The sequence below is a fragment of the Zosterops lateralis genome, assembly GCF_965231275.1.
Source record: "Zosterops lateralis genome assembly, chromosome: 3".
Classification (NCBI taxonomy): Eukaryota; Metazoa; Chordata; class Aves; order Passeriformes; family Zosteropidae; genus Zosterops; species Zosterops lateralis.
In genome coordinates, this window is record NC_139764.1 from 109,374,827 (window position 1) to 109,391,041 (window position 16,215).

Below are 16,215 nucleotides of genomic sequence, written 5' to 3' on the forward strand. Positions count from 1 at the left end.
AAGTAGAGAAAAATAATTCTGACACTATTTTCTACACATAATTTTCACCATTGACTTCAGGCTTGGAGCAACTTGGTCTCATGACCTTGTCCCTGCAGGGGGTTGGAACAAGATGATTTTAAGGTTCCTTCCAACCCAAACCATTCCTCAGTTCTGTGATTCCATCTAAATGAGAAGCAACAAACAGAAGCAATTTATCCCTATCCTGATTTGAGTAACCTTTCCTCTCCACCTTTCTGTGTGCAGCACAGGTTTCAGTCCTTCACAAAATGCTCACTCACTGAAGGCCAAATGTTCAACATCCAAACCTTTTGATTTTGGAGTGGGAGCAGCAGAGAATGGACAAATTTCCATTCAGGAAACCTGGGACACCCCAAAGATGATTTTTTGAAAGATGAGGAAGTCCTATATATTAAAATTACCAGTTTTACCTAAGAAGAGCACTGATGCTAAAATAGCTTCTTGTTCTGTCTTTGTACTGATAAAAAATCAACTTGTTTGTTGATATGGTTTTGATTGTGGGCCAAAAGTAAGCATTTGAAATGTGTCTGTGAAATGTCTCAAAGTGATGTTGGTAAGCAGCCAGTGTCAAGGATCTCCTTGAGGTTTATTTTGGGTCCCTAAATAATTCCATTATTAGGATATTTCCTGGCTTAAATTGTAAGTATTTTTAAATAAATAGTTTAAATTAGAAATACTTTTATCTGAATTAAATTAGAAATTATTTTCTTGGAGAGGACACATGTCCAAGATGGATAACACTCCCTTCCTGCCAATCTTTAATCACAGTCATCTCAAAGCTGTGCCTGGACAGAATTCTCTCAGTGGTGTTTCTCATATCTTCCTTATGTTGTAAAATTCTGATGGTTTGGTGACCCTTTGCAATGTGGTTCAGAAGTTTAAAGTTGCTGATTTTAGCAGCCCAGTTCAGGAGATGTGGCTTCTTTTACTCACCTGTTTGTATTTTTAGGTCACCTCAGAGGTTTCTTCTCATGCTGGTTTCTTGGTTAAAACAGGAGGTTCCTTGAGCTTTTTGGACAATGCTGAATTCAGTGGTGCTCAAGTTTATGTGCTCAATTTTTTTCATAGTATGAGCAATCAGCAATAGCAGGCTAATGGTGTACCCTGGGCTTCTGCAAAAGGAGAATTTGGCCTGATGTAAAAATCCCATACTGAAGTGAAAGGAACCTCTGATACCTGGTGCTGCTATCACACTTCCAGCACACACTAAATTATCTTTTCCACCCTCCACGTGGCAATTTTCCAGATGAGATTTCTAAGGCCATTGTCTTTCACCAGATATTTAAATTTTTTTTTAATTATTCTTTTGCATCCGTCATAATTCTACTGAACATATGAAGGAACTGAAAACAAACAAACAAAAATTTAAAAAGAATAAGACAGAGAAAGAAGTTTAAAAAAAAAAGACAAACAAACCCATCAAAATGATAATTGCTAAGTTATCATTTGCTTGCTCTTTTCCAGTCTAGCTGCTGCAGCAGCTCCTCTCTCGTCTTCCACTCCGCCTTAGCTCCCAAATGGTATCAATTATCCACAAATCTCACAGGGCCTGCACCATCTGAATAACAATTCATTAACCTTCACTTTCCTCCTGCTGATTAACTCGCCCCCACCACCTCCCCGATGTTGGAGACGGCGTGTCGGAAATTCAGCCAAACTTTTTAATTATGCAAATAATACAATACCCGGAGATAATTATTTAGCCCAGGACTCAGGCTGTATATTCAGTGCTCTGCTCTGCTCTCACAGGCTTTTCAGCTCTGTTCTCTTGCTTACATCATCTTGGCTGTGTCAAGGAGAATGAAGGATTTTCAGCTTCGCTCGGTGCAGGTGATCACTCCCAGTAGCTGTGTGCAGATGTGCCAATGCTTGGGGAGGAACAGGCTGCTGCAAGGCTGGCCAGGGAACACAAAAAAGCCAGTTTAAGTTTTGAGTATCTATCTTTCAGCTCCAGCAGCAGCCTCCAGATGAATCCTGCGTGGATCCAAGATCTCTCACTGCAGGGCTGAGTTTTGCATCTTGCAGCTGGTGGGATCCCATCTGCACAGCTCAAGCCTTTGCGCTGCTCGTGTCTGGTATGAAACTGCTGAGCACTCCTCACTTCTTAGCAGTCAAACCCCTTTCTTTTTCCAGGCAAATTTAATAAATGAAAAACTGTAAATCAAGTTTAAACCTCCAAACTTTTCTTTTTGACAGAGTCAGCTTAAAAGCCAAACAAATTTATGACCAGAGTTTTGTTTTATACAGACACACATGACTTTCACCCAGAGCTAACTCTGGAATGGCAGGATGGATTTGTTTCAAGCTCTCTAGCACGCTTTCTGACAGACACATATGGGATTATTTCTATTATGCACAGGGTATGATTCTGAGCAATGAGATTTGGAACTTGGGCCTGAAATCAGTTCACCTCTTGGCTCTGACAAAGTCCCATAAATTTATCTTTGCACCAGTACAAGTTATCTATGTACTTACCTTTGTAACTCTGGCTGGTCTGTTGAGTTTATTTACCCATAAATAGGGGTGGCATTGCTTTATGAAGAATTTTAAAATCTCTGAACTGAAACTTTCTTAGCATTACAGATCACATCGGCAATATTGAATTTTGCCATCTGCTACATTCATCTGACATCATTCCTGCACAAAGAAAAGGATTGATTCTGCCTGATAACCAGCTTCAAATATAGCAGCATAAACAAATCTCTGTGAGATTAGACAATGCAAAATTCAGGAAAGCTTGGCAATTCCTTATATGTCTCAATTTAACAGTGTTTAAATTTCAGGTCATGATTATGTAGTCAATATCTCCAAATTTTTTGGCTAGGAATTTTTTTAAAGTTCAAGATTTCAAACACATTCAGACTGATTTCGCTCTCGAGGATGCATAAGAGAACAAATCTTTGGTTGTAAACATCCAAATCACTCCAAAAGAAGAAATAATAATGCCAGACTTTTCTATTATCTTTTAGTTCTTGTTTTCTTAGACATATCAGAGTGGCTGAATATAATTACCTCAATCTGGTAAGTGTGAAAGTGAAGATACAGGCAAAATAAGGCCATGTTCTTAAATAATTTCCTAAACTAGAGTAAGGATTGCTAAATCCATACATAGACTATGAAGAATATTTTCCCAGATGCTTCTTAGTGGAAGAGGAGTCCACTTCTCCTTGATATCTTGATTGTTCTCCAGTAAAACTTCCTTTTTTTTCAGTCAATATAAACTACTCATACCATGCTGCTGGAAAGTTCATCACCTAAAATCCCAGTATTTCACAGAAAATGCACTGCCTAATCTCTCTTGTCAGTCAAACTCAATCCACTGGGAAGGTGTAAGAGCTCTGGGTGGCACAAAGTGTATAAATCTTCACATGATTAAGAACTATAAAAAAAAAGATTCATTTTTCTCTCACATTTCTTACTCTTACAGGCAATCCTTTGCTCAGGCTGTTGACTTCTCTAGGGCTCTTAGATATCCAGCTGCTCTCATACCTTTTACAGGAAACCACCCAGCAGCAGAAGAAAGATGTGACAATAAGAAGACCAAACTTAAACTTTAGACCAAATGTTATTTAAGAACCCAGTGCTTAAGGAAATACCTGTCTCACAGAGTTGCTGAAAACCTTTAGCCATTGCTGTGTACAATGGAAGAGTCAGATGCTCTTACCTAATTTGTTACATGTGGTGCTGCATAAGCAATTTCAGGCACCCAGGATTTAACAGTTCAGCCTATGCAACTGGAAAAGACCACACCGAAAGGCAGAGTCAGTGAAGAAAAAGGCAGCCTTCACTCTCTGGCCCACGTTCAGTGTCTCTGATTTTATTGATTTATATCAGTGCCACCTGTGAGGGACTCTTTGCCTGCCTAGGGCTTCCTTCTGTCCTTTACAGTGGTCAGAAAATGACAATATGCAGAAATCACGTAGAGAAGGTAAAGGAAGAACAATATTTGATTCAAACATTTTGGACACAACATCAAGCCTCTGCAAGGATTGCTAATGGAATGGGTTCACTTCCCCAAAGGTTAGAAAAGTACCCACTAAATATTTTCTGTGAAGAAAATCACTGGGAGAAGGTATAAATATCTTGCTCTGAAATGTATCCAGCACATCACTCTTGCTAAATCTCCAATCTATGTGAACAAACAGGGTTTGTTTTTTTAACTGATTTAAGATCTTAATACCTATGGAGTGCATAATGCCACCAGGGAACATGGGTTGGGTATCAGCATGGATACACTGGCGAAATTCTTCCTAATGGAGCTCCAAGACCATGCATTGCACCATTTTGAAGGTCTCCACATTCTGGCTGCACATTTGTCCTTCAAATTTTCTTCCTGAAGCATAAAAATCTTCCCTGCTATTATTTCCTTCTTATCACTCAGTGAGTTACTGAAGATGAATTAGTTTTTGGGTTTTTGGGTACACTCATGTCCAAGCAAGTACATTCTAGTGATATTGCCAGATTTGGCAGATATACAACATTGATTATGTGGCTTGTCCTTTCATTGGTACAAACCTCTGTTCTTCCTAGGCCAGGCTGGATGGAGCTCTGAGGAACCAGATCCAGTGGGAAACATCCCTGCCCATGGCAGGGAGTTGGAACTGGATGATTTTTAAGGTCCCTTCCAATCCAAGTCGTTTCGTGATTCTCTGTTGATGAACTTTCAGATTCTGAGCTGGAACAAGGTTCCCAAGTACAATTTAACTGCTCCTGATCCTCTGTCCATTTGGACTGACCTTCAAAACCAAAGTTGGAGAAGGACTCTGTTAATGTATGTCTACAAACTTGCAGCTTGATTTTTATATAAGTGCTAAGCTAACTCTGTTTAATTGATTTTCCACATTGTACACTGAGAAATAGGATTTTTATGGCTCTTGAATAATTCAGAACTTTGATTCCTAAGGCAAAAAAAATGGGCAAGGAATAAAAGCATAATTGTCATTGTAGCAGAGGTCAAAAGGACAAGCTGGCCATAAGTTCATAATGTGCTTGTGGTCCTGGACTCATTGTGGACTGTGGAATATTACCTTGTTGAAATCTTATTACTTAAGGAAGGGGGAAAAAAAAAAAGCACACAGGCAGTTAGCTGCAAAAGAAATGGAGGAAGTGTTAATTTTTAAGCAAGTTTGACAAAGATTGAGTTTCATATGACAAATACTGTCAGCAAGACAGGATTCTGTCAGTGGAAGAAGTTTAAACATTAACAATTTCTGTCAGGCTGTTGACACAACCACGGCAGACATTTCCCAAGATGCTGAGATGACTGCTGGCATTTGTCAACAATCCTGTCACAGTGACAGCAATAAGACCATGTCTGGAAATGTGACAGTTTTGGCTCCGTGTTCCCCTGAGCATTGGCCCAGGTGTTCAGAGAAAGTGTGGGAAAAACCCGTATTTCTGCATTGTCATTCGAACGCGGAGAAAACACAGGAGGAAAATGAGCTGTCACTGCAATTCCCAGGATGCCTTTCTGCTTAGCATAACTCCACTCCACGGCCCAGGGTCCACTGGTCCAGGCTCTGACAGATAATTAAGAAAGCAGCAGCTTTTTCTAGACGGCTCTTCCTCATGATTTGCATTTTAGCCAGAGGCGACCAGTTATAAAAAAAACATGATGGAAAGATGGTAAGAAGCCAATTAGATGGATGGATGGCTGACTGACAGCTCTCTGGTGTTATTACTCCAGATTTCATTGTATGTAGCCTGGCAGTTTTCAGCAAGAACCAACTTTTGCAGGTTTGTAGAGCTGTTAAATGAAGGACTATATATAGAATGCAATGGTTTTGCACAAATCTTTTACATTTTCCTGAAATAAACATTTATTACTTCCATTCTAGTTTAAGCACCACAATCTTTCTTAGTTAATCACAATTTACGTAGCTGCATCCAGAAATTTTGGAAGACTCTGTATTAAAATAGCTCTGTTGATACAGCAATAATTAAAAAATGAGTTGCAAGTTAAACTGATATTTCATGACACGGCAGTAATTAATGTTCCTAAGGAACAAGTCTGATTTTTAACATAAAGAAATGACACTAATTCTCTTGTAGAGATAAAGTATTTATTTGAAAGAAATAAAGTATTTGAAAAAAAAATAGAGAGAAATATGAATTTTGTTGTTGTGGTGGGAGAATTTGTTCTAGTGGATGTTTTCTTTGTTCTGGGGATCTTTATTTTTTTTTTCTGCTGTTTTTCTCAGAAAGAAAACATTGTTTTGCACAGGACTTAACGGTTTTAAATATGAAATAGCTTGTAAATTGCTGCTTTCCAGCTCATCTGTGCAGCTCCAACAGCTGGTAGCCAATCAGAAATATTCTCCTCTGCTAGTGCCTGGTGGCTGTATCTCACTATAAAATTTAAACATTAGGAGGGCTTTTCTTACACTTTTGTGTTGTTTGTGGATTTATTTTTTTGTTGTTGTTGTTGTTGTGAATACCAAATTTAACAAAGCACAGCAGCATTTGCAGTTCCAAAGCTACAACTGCCACCCGATGAGTAATGGCCTTTGCCAGCATAAAAAGTCCCTCAGTTTTCTTTGGCTCCTGCACGTTTATCCAGTGCTGGCAATTATCTCTTGATGAATGTTTGGTTGTTTTAGCAAAGTTTCCTGTGCTTCAAGGGATATGACTTTGTGGATGTGAGTCCTCTGAATTGTCGAGATCACGGGGAGCTGAAAATGTTATTCCTTTCTTTTTCTTGCTGCAGTGTAAAAATACCAAAGCAACCCCATTGGAATCTTTTTGTTCAGACATTAAGAGGATTTTTTTTTTTTCAGATAAAATAAGATAAAGATATAAATCAAATTCACAACATGATATATACTAATGCATGTTAAATAGGAATCTGTGGGGTTTTCTCTGCAACAATATAGATTATTCATAGAATGAGAGAATCACAGAATGGTTTGGGTTGGAAGGGAACTTAAAGATCTCATTCCAACCCCCTGCCATGACCAGGGACACCTTCCACTTGACCAGGCTCATATTCATATTAATAGAGTAAGTGAATTTATAGTGAATTTTTCAGAGTTTGTAGAACTTCTGGAAGATTAAGGAATCTTCTCCCTGTATTGCTTTCTGTCTCACTTTGTTTTTTAACTACATCCCCATTTTTCAGATTTTAGGAAAGGCCTGAACCACAGGCTACAGGACAAACTGTGAACCCCCTGGGGAAAAAAATTCACTCCTAATGCCAAAACTTGCAGACCTTCCCAAAAATCAGGTCTCCACTGTGAGATCCTTCACCTCCTTTTTTATCATGCAGTTACACAAACTCTCCCGCATGATCCACTATTGCACTCATCACAATAAATGGCCCTTGGGACTCCTCATTGTCTTTTCACTGTATCTGAAATTTTCTGCTGTAATTAAGGCTTCTTTTTATCCTGAAAACCCTTTGTATGGACTTTTTTTTTTTTTTCAGTAATAATATTAAGCCACCTTTCAATTTTGTGATAACCCCAGTACACCACATGTTTATCCAAAAAATATCATTGCTGGGGAGCACTGAGGGCTAAATAAAACACAAAGCAGAAAAACTGGGGTACCAAATTAATTTTGCCATCTAATCACCTTGAAGGGGAAACATGTTGATCTCTGATGGGACTTGGAAAAATGGGACAATTCTGAAACAGACTAGTATAGGAATTGTGATGGGCTGCTCAGGAAGTCCTGTGTGGGTGAGGAAAATCTCATTCTGCTTTTGCTGACTGGAATTTAAGACCTCAGAAGCTGTGACAAAAATCAGAATGCAGGCTTAAATCTATATTCATATCCTTTGATGGGAGTTTGCCACATTTCTTTCAAGTGGCAGGAAAGATAAAAAGATGCTGCTTATGACCATCTCTAAACTGAAATTTCCAGCTGAAATTGGGATGGCAAAGAAGACTTAGGATAAAGTGTTTCCAAATAAACTGAAAAGTCTGTTAATTCTGAATTTTGCAGATCATTTAAGTATGCTTTTCTCCATTAGACTTATTTTTCTCCATTATTTATTTTAGAATATGATCTGTGAATTTTGCATAGGAGCTGTTCATGAGAATTCCTCTTATTTAAGCTTATCTTCATTCCTCTCAGTCTTCAAAATAAGAAAATAAAACTTAAAAAAAATTTAAACTATCATTTTTAGGAGCAGAATATTTTAATGACATGGAGATCTAATTAAACCAAAATTTTTTTAGCTTGTCCCAGAAATCATGGTATATATAGATATATGTGGATATATACATTCACAAATATGCACATGCATTTATTCAAAAGGAATTTTTTTTGCAATTAAACCCAAAATTAAAGATCTATCCTCAAGAAATGTATATGTATTTCAAGAGAAACAAGATCTGGAGGGAAGAAGAGAAGGTGGAGAAGACAGAAGGAGAGATGTTAATGTAAATTTTCCATTATAACATTCTTCCAACGCTTATCTATTTAACTATTTACTTTTAATCTAAGAGTGGATTAATTTCAATCACTTGCTTATTTTCAATCAGCATGAGAAATTCTTATGGAGTTTATTTATATCAGGGAGGTAACACTGATCCAAAAAATCCATGATGAAACTTAAATTGCCTTGACTCACCACTACTCAAGAAGAAAGAAACAGACATGGCATAATTTTAAACTTTCTCATCTGGAAACACCCTAAAATGGCCAGAGGAAACATTGCTAATGTTGTTTGCTTGAGATTCTTGTTTTACTTATATTTGCATTTCTGAGAGTGGGAGGACAGAGAATTAACTGGGAAATAACACAATCGTTAAATGAGGATGGAAGGAGGGGTGATAATGTGTGTTCCATTAACATTTCAAGGATGATTTTATTGTGCCAGCCTGAGTGATCTGATTTGGAACATGAATATGACACCTGAAACCACTTTTGTTTGTAAGATTTATGGTGGAAAATACCTTTCCCTGACTAAAAATTAAACTTTCACTTTAAGTTTGATTCTTCTGATGTCAAATTGAGAGAGCTGATCTGGGGATGATCCATCCTTTTCTAACAAGTGTCTTGATACCTTGATTATTTATCTTTATAAGCTCTAGGAGGAAGCTGAACCTCTGCTTTTAGGTAATCACTTGCTCTTTAGGTTGGTGCTGGACAAAATAGATCTCAAACTCCCTGTACACGTGGCTGTGCTTTGGGATATCAACCTTACCCTGTTCTTTGCTTTATCCAGATCTGTGAGTCAGGCTATTGTTTGGCTCTGACACAGTGGCTGCCATTTCTTTAAGGAAAATCCAGAAATCTTTATATAGGTCTTTTTTTTTAGTACTCAGCTCTGTCCAGCTCCTTAAAGTAATATTTTATAATCCTACAAGTGTCCTATGACTAACTTTCTTCTTTCAATGTCAGTTGCTAGATGGGAACTGCTTTGTTATTGTCATTATTATTATTGTTATTAATATTATTATTACATAGTGAAAATTATTCCTTTTGCCTTATTTGCCCTCAGCAGTGATGAAAGGTTACATATGAACTAAAAGCAGAAGAATAAAGGTGAGAATTGCTCTATTATTCACCACTGTTTAGTATTTCCAGTATAATAGAAGAATATTGCTAATAATAGAATATTGTAATAGAATAGAATATTCTAATAGAATATTGTTAATAACACTCCAAATATAGCCAGAACAATTTAGGAGAAAAACTTTGCTCAAGATTTTGAAGCCAACACCTGCATAATTTAACAATTAGATGAATGTACTTAACATGGCACAGCACTAGGCTCCTCAATCCAAACCAACACAAATGTGAGGGGTGAAAACAACTCAGAAAGTCAAGCTTAAAAGCAAAGCAAATGTTAGAAATAATGCAATATGTCTTAAGGTTTTACTAAAGACCAAGGAAAAAAAAGTCTTTCCATTTCCCTCATGGCCCAGAGAGCAGGTTCAAAAAGCACAGGGCACAGCAGCAAAAGGTCTGATCACACAAGGGTTTAAAACCCAAAAGGAAAATCACAAGTATTCCCTAATTGGAAGCCCAGAGAGAGCAAAGGTAAGTAGCTCTTTCTAAAATTCAGAAGCAGGAAGGATGAGGAAGATGAGGCATTCACCGAAATGTCAAAATAAAATCGATAAAGCATTTTCTGGGAAATCAATGCAGAGAGTGGAAGACATCAGAGATAACAGAGAGGCAAATGCTTTCTCTGGAGCAGATGAAAACTCCAACAGTGGCATTGAAAACAGGTGTTGTTTTCATAATTAAAACTCAAGGGAAACCTGCCTAAAGGGAGCTGTAATAATGAAATAGGGGGAAAGAAATATCCATGGAGAACAACGTCTCATTAGGAGAGATAAACTTCACATGCGAACAGCACTGAGTTAAATGACAAATTGTTTTTCTTAATGGCACTCTGGTGTGAGACAGGTTCAGAGGTTCTGCTTGTTTTGCTGCAAACTGGTGATTAATGACTGCAAAGGTTTCCACACAAGTGTGAAAGGCAGCAGTGGAAAATGAAGATGCAAGGTGTCTCTCCAAAGGGACACTTTATAAAACCAGTGTCTGGACAGAAATAGGAAAGCCTTTGAGAGATTAGAAAGCCCTTCTAATAACTGGCTGTGGAATGACCCAGTTTCGTTATTTTCTGTTTGGTTTCTAGTTAATGCTGTTTTCCCCTTGTAACCGATGCACACTAAAACCTCACGAATGAGACCCTGAAGCAATTCTGAAATCATCTTCAGTGTATTTTCTCAGAGATAAAAAAACACATCAGCAACTCCAGTCCCTCTGACTCAGCTCGGTGTGCAGGTACCATGGAGTCAAACGTGGTGCAGACAGGCAGAGCATTGCTGGAAACCCTCCAGGAAATCTGAAATGTCTGGGTGATTCCACACTTGATTTTCCACAACCTTATCGATATTGTCCCTCAAATGGGGATGCTTAAAGAGGGAGAGAAACTGCTTATGTCAAGAGGTGGCTTTCAGGGCAGAGGAAAACTATTTCAGAGAGTTTGGTCTGAATAAAACTCTTCTGCCACAAATGGAGTTTTTCAGAGGTGCAGTGCAGCACAGGTGTTTATCATAAGGGATTTTTTGGGAGAAATGTCTGCAGCAGATCCAATGTTCTCAGGTTTCAATGTGCTTAGTAGGCACAGCTGGGATTCAGGAGCTGTTACAGTTGACTAACTACCTGCTGCATGCCCAGGAGTACCAAATAAACCAATAAACCCTCAAATCTGTAAGCAAGCAGAACCACTATTCCATCAAGTTCCTGGGTGGGAAGAGAAGATACACAATAAAGAATTCTGTAAATTGTTCAGAGGTAAAATAACTTGGCTTTTGTAAATACAGTGACTTGAAATATTTGGTTAAAGATGCCTATTCAGAATCATCATGTTAAAATGCTTGGTTGCTAATTAATACTGTTTTATTAGATGTAAATAGTAAGTATTGATAAATAAATAGTAAGTAATGATACAAAATTAAATAATATTGACTAAATAATACTGAATTATAATAATACTAGAAGAAAAGTCATACTTCTAAGTATGAAAGCTCTGTTTGAAGGCTTGGTTCATCATCTGCAAGCAAAAAAAAAAATTAGAAGGGATGAGAATTAATAATGTTCTTACATATGTAACATAGGGTCAGTAATGAATAGCAGTGAATTTGTCTCCAAGCACATCACCTGAGAGATCAATACTTTATTGAGTTTGAATCTCTAGACATTAAAAAAGGATGTTGGAAAACTGGAAATCATGTGGAAAGCTACTGCCAGCACTGAAATCCTTTTGGTGGAAAACTTAAGGGGTTCCACTCCTTTTAATGCATCTCCAAGGCTAAACAGTGACAGCCCTGAATTTTTATTTCACATGCACAGAATCATATCAGGAACCATAAGAATCTTCTGCCTCATAGACAAAAGTTCATGACACTGCCTGGAATTAAATGTAAGGCAAGCTGACATTAGGAAAAAAAACATTTATTTTTTCATACAGAGTTATAAATAATAAGAAAAATAATATATAGAATTATAAATTATTTTTATGGAATTTAATAGAGACTTATATAAACCATGATGGCAACAGGATATTTCTATAAAAGCCACACCTCCATTTGATATGATTAAGCTGACATAACTATTTTAGAAGACATAAAGCCTTCCTGTGATCTCAGCTCATCCAAAGATCTTTTCCTGAAGGTGTCACATGCAGACACAGCGTTTTTCCAGTGTATGGAATTTCAGAGTGAAAGAAGCTCAGTACACAGCCTTCTGCTCTGCCAGAAAAATTCACTTTATTTTGGGAGTCAGCATGGCAAACGTGAATCACCACTGAGCAACCCCCCATGAATTCAAGGGGGATACGCGTGCAAGTTTTGCAATTAAAATTGCACAGGGAGTGGGTAAAGGTGAAATTGTAATTAACAAACTGGAGCCTTGCCAGAAAAGTGGGACAACCTTGTTGTCTTTGTTTGCTATCTCAAAATTTTTCAAGAAAAAAAACTTTCAGGATGCCTTTCCAGAGGCTTTATGCAACATCCTCATCCAAAGCACTGCTTTGCAGATTGAGAGTGATGATAAATATTTCCTGTTCCCAGCAGGGCTGTAGCCCTTGCCTGGCCAGGACCGGGATCCCCCATCTCCTGTCCAGAGAGCAAGACAAGTTATGTTGTCATACAAAATGATTATTTTTGGTGAATTATTTTACCCAACCAAAACAAAAAAAAAAAAAAAAAAAAAACAACCCAACAAAACCAATATGATTTTGGGTTGGTTTTTTTTCAACCATGAGATGTGAATTGGGAATCATGGAATCATTAAGGTTAGAAAAGACCTCTAAAATCGTCAGGTCCAACAGTTCCCCCAGCCAAGCCCACCACTAAACCACGTCTCCAACTCTACATCTACACATCTTTCAAATCCTCCTGGGAATGGTGATTCCACCACTTCCCTGGGCAGCCTCTTCCAATGCTTGACCACTGTTTCTGTGGATGATTTTTCACTGCTATCCAATAAACCTCCCCTGGAAAAATTCACTGCTGGATTTCTGGATTATTATTATTATTAGTAGTAGTAGTAGTAGTTAATATTTACATTATGAATAACAGTGTTAATGGGTGGAAACATTTCAACATGGAGAAGCGTTAACAGGAGGTGGAGGTAGAAAGTCTGATCCTTGCCTGGGGTTGCATAAACTCTTGGTCACTTGATCCCAGTGGGATGACTTTACTCTCTTCTGATCCCCCTTTGGGTCCTGAGCAACCCACAAATGTGTCAACAACAGCAGGAGTCTTTCCAAGCGAAATGTTTTGGAGTTTTGAACATCTCTCTCTGGTTTTATTAAGGATAAAATTCTGCCACGAAAGAAGAGTCTGTATTGGGTTGGGTCCCTTTGGCTGCCCCACACCAAGCATCTGCAATGAAATAACTGACTTTTCTCTGCATTCTTATTGCAAATATTTCAACAGATCCTCTCCCAAGTCAGGGCACTCTTTCCCCTAGAACAATGGTAGTCAAGTTATGCCAATCATATTCCTCTGTCCTCTCCAGAAAACAATTCTCTGAAGGTTATTGGTACTGCAAATATGACAGTAGTCCAAAAGTAAGAACTTGAATAAAATCCTACACATTTTAAAAGCAAAGATTAAATATCGTGTGAACTTCTTTCACTTTTTGCTCACATTTTATTGTTTACTTCAAGAATACACAACAGTAAGTACTAAGTATTATATGTATCTATACAGAGGAATTGAACAATAATTTTTAGTATATTCACAGTAAAAATGCTTAAGTAGCCATTTTATATTTTAGATTTTCATTCAGTTGCACAAGTTTTCTCAGTTTTCTTATGAATTTTATGGTGTAAAAGAAAAATAAATGAACAATTTTGCTGAAGCACTTTGAACACAGTACAGCAGGAAGGGCAGCTGGAATCATGGATTTCAAAGAAGTTTCATGAGGAAAGTTTCCAAGCTGCAGCTGTGCTCCTAAGGCAGAGTCAGCCCCATGGCCAAGCACTGCCTTGTGGTAAAATTGCTCTGCTCATTGCTGGAATGATTCCTGGACTTGTTTTTGGCCCATTCCAAACAGCAACAAGCACAGAGCATCTTGGGGTTTGCACACAGGAATCGTGGCTGGTAGAAAATTCAAGTGCAGTTGTTGATTGTGGAGGGTGAGAAAGCTGATCTGTGTGGGTGTGAACTCTGTCTTGGACTGGGGAGAAGTCACTGGCCAGTTTTATAGTCATAAAATTATAGTAGTGTAATATATTGTTATTAAATTTAATTGCTAAGCATAATCATAGCAGGTTAAACTTAATTTTTTACTTTTGTAGTCAGACCAAAAGTCTGGAAATATAATTGGCAAACCTGTTGCTGGGTAGTGAGTGGTAAAAGAGTCATGAGAAAGCCAGAACAAGGCTGGTACAGGCAGACATTTCTCCAGAATATTTTCTCCAGATTCCAGCAGCTGAAGGCCTGGGGCATTCCTGACCCTCTGATTGTCTGATGTGTTGAAAACCCTTCCTTGTTTCTGGGATCAGAGCTCTGCAGAGTCATTCAGCTTCTGGAAATTCGCCTGTCCATGAAATAACATTTAATTGGCCAAAGTAGCTGCCAAGTCTGATGCCAGGTGGTGCTTGAGCTGAGGAGAAAGCAGAGAAGGGAGATGTGCTGCTCTCCAACAGGAATGTGGGGTGGTGAGGATTTGCTGCAGGAGCAGCTAAAAGCCATAAATCAGAATTGGAGAGTTTGAGGTCTGTGCACACACAGCAAAAAAAAAAAAAAAAGGTTTTGTCTGAGGAAGGTTAAAATAGGAAACAATAATAAGAAAAGCAACACAAACAAGCAAATTAATTCTGTTCTGTTTCTATGCAGTGATCAGAGGCATAAAGAAATTAAATTATTTGCCCCAGCTTGAACAGGATGTGTGTGTCCTGAGCAGGAACGTTTTTTCCTCTGCTTTTGCCTTGGATTTTCTTCAATCAGATTTGTAAGATTTAAACTGCTTCCTACATTGGCCATCAACATACAGCAGTTTGTAAGGAGCCCTGCAAGTAAAGCCTGTGTCCTAATGTCTGACTGTGCAGGGGACTAAAGGTCTGCAGGAATTTGGAGGAAGAATTTCAAAAATCACAGAATGAGGAGAGCTACTTGAACCAGACCCCAAATGCATTTTAAGGCATAAGAATATAATGTATATTTGAAAAACCGTATTAGCAGGAAAATGCAGTGACAGCAAACCCCCTGAATCAGTCATCATACACTCATTCTAACAGACCTGCCAAAACTCCTAATTAAGGCCTCCCTCAGGACTCTTGTTTTCTATCTCATTATCCTGATAAAGTGGACACCAATGAGTCCCTTAATGAGGATTAAACTGTAGGCTTTAGTTGAATTTGCATCTCACATTTTCTCTCGATGAGACCCTCCTGAAATACACCAGATACACTTGCCAGTTACTAATTCAGAATTCAAAATACTGTATTAAAAAAAAAATAATCTGGTAATAGAATTCTGCCTCTTTGCCTTACAATTGTCCAAAAAAAAGAGACAAAAAATGTCTGTTTTGATAAATACAGCATTTTCCCATCCACAGGCCAACAGTGTGTGTGTCATATTGCTGTGTATGTGGCTTAAAAGGGACAGCTGCTCCAGGGATCTGGAAACACTCTCTTTAGTTTTTAACAGAAGGAAAAACTGAAACGGAAGCAGATGTTTGTGGCTGTATCATGCGTGAGATAAAGCCTTTGGAGAGTTATTTTTTCTCCCCGACAGCAAGTGTTTAAAGTCTCGTCTTCCTTAAAGGAATTTTGATTTCGTGCCTGACCCAAGAAATATGCTTTGTGTAAATTCACATGACAGAGCTCCTTGCTGATGGTTTTAGTCAACGCTGGGGCTGAACCTTCAGGATGTGCTGAGCACAGAGGTGATCCATGGCCAGGTGGGAGTTTGCTCTTCTGCACCTCCTCCACTGCTCTGTTGTGAGGTAGCACCACTAAAACTCATGTCCCACACTGTGGCCAGGAGCCCTGGAGATCCTGGGAGACAGGAGGATTACCTGCTGGAAATCAGACCAAAAAAAGGTTGGTTTGCCTTCCTAAAATCTGCAAGTCCAGAACGAATGTCATAGCTTATCCAGAATCTTCAACAGAACTTAATTAACACCTTATAAATGAAGTTTATATCCATCCAGCAGAGCTCTGAGAACCAAGAAGCTAATTTCTTTCTGAGATCTTCAAAATTAGCAAGGATTGACACT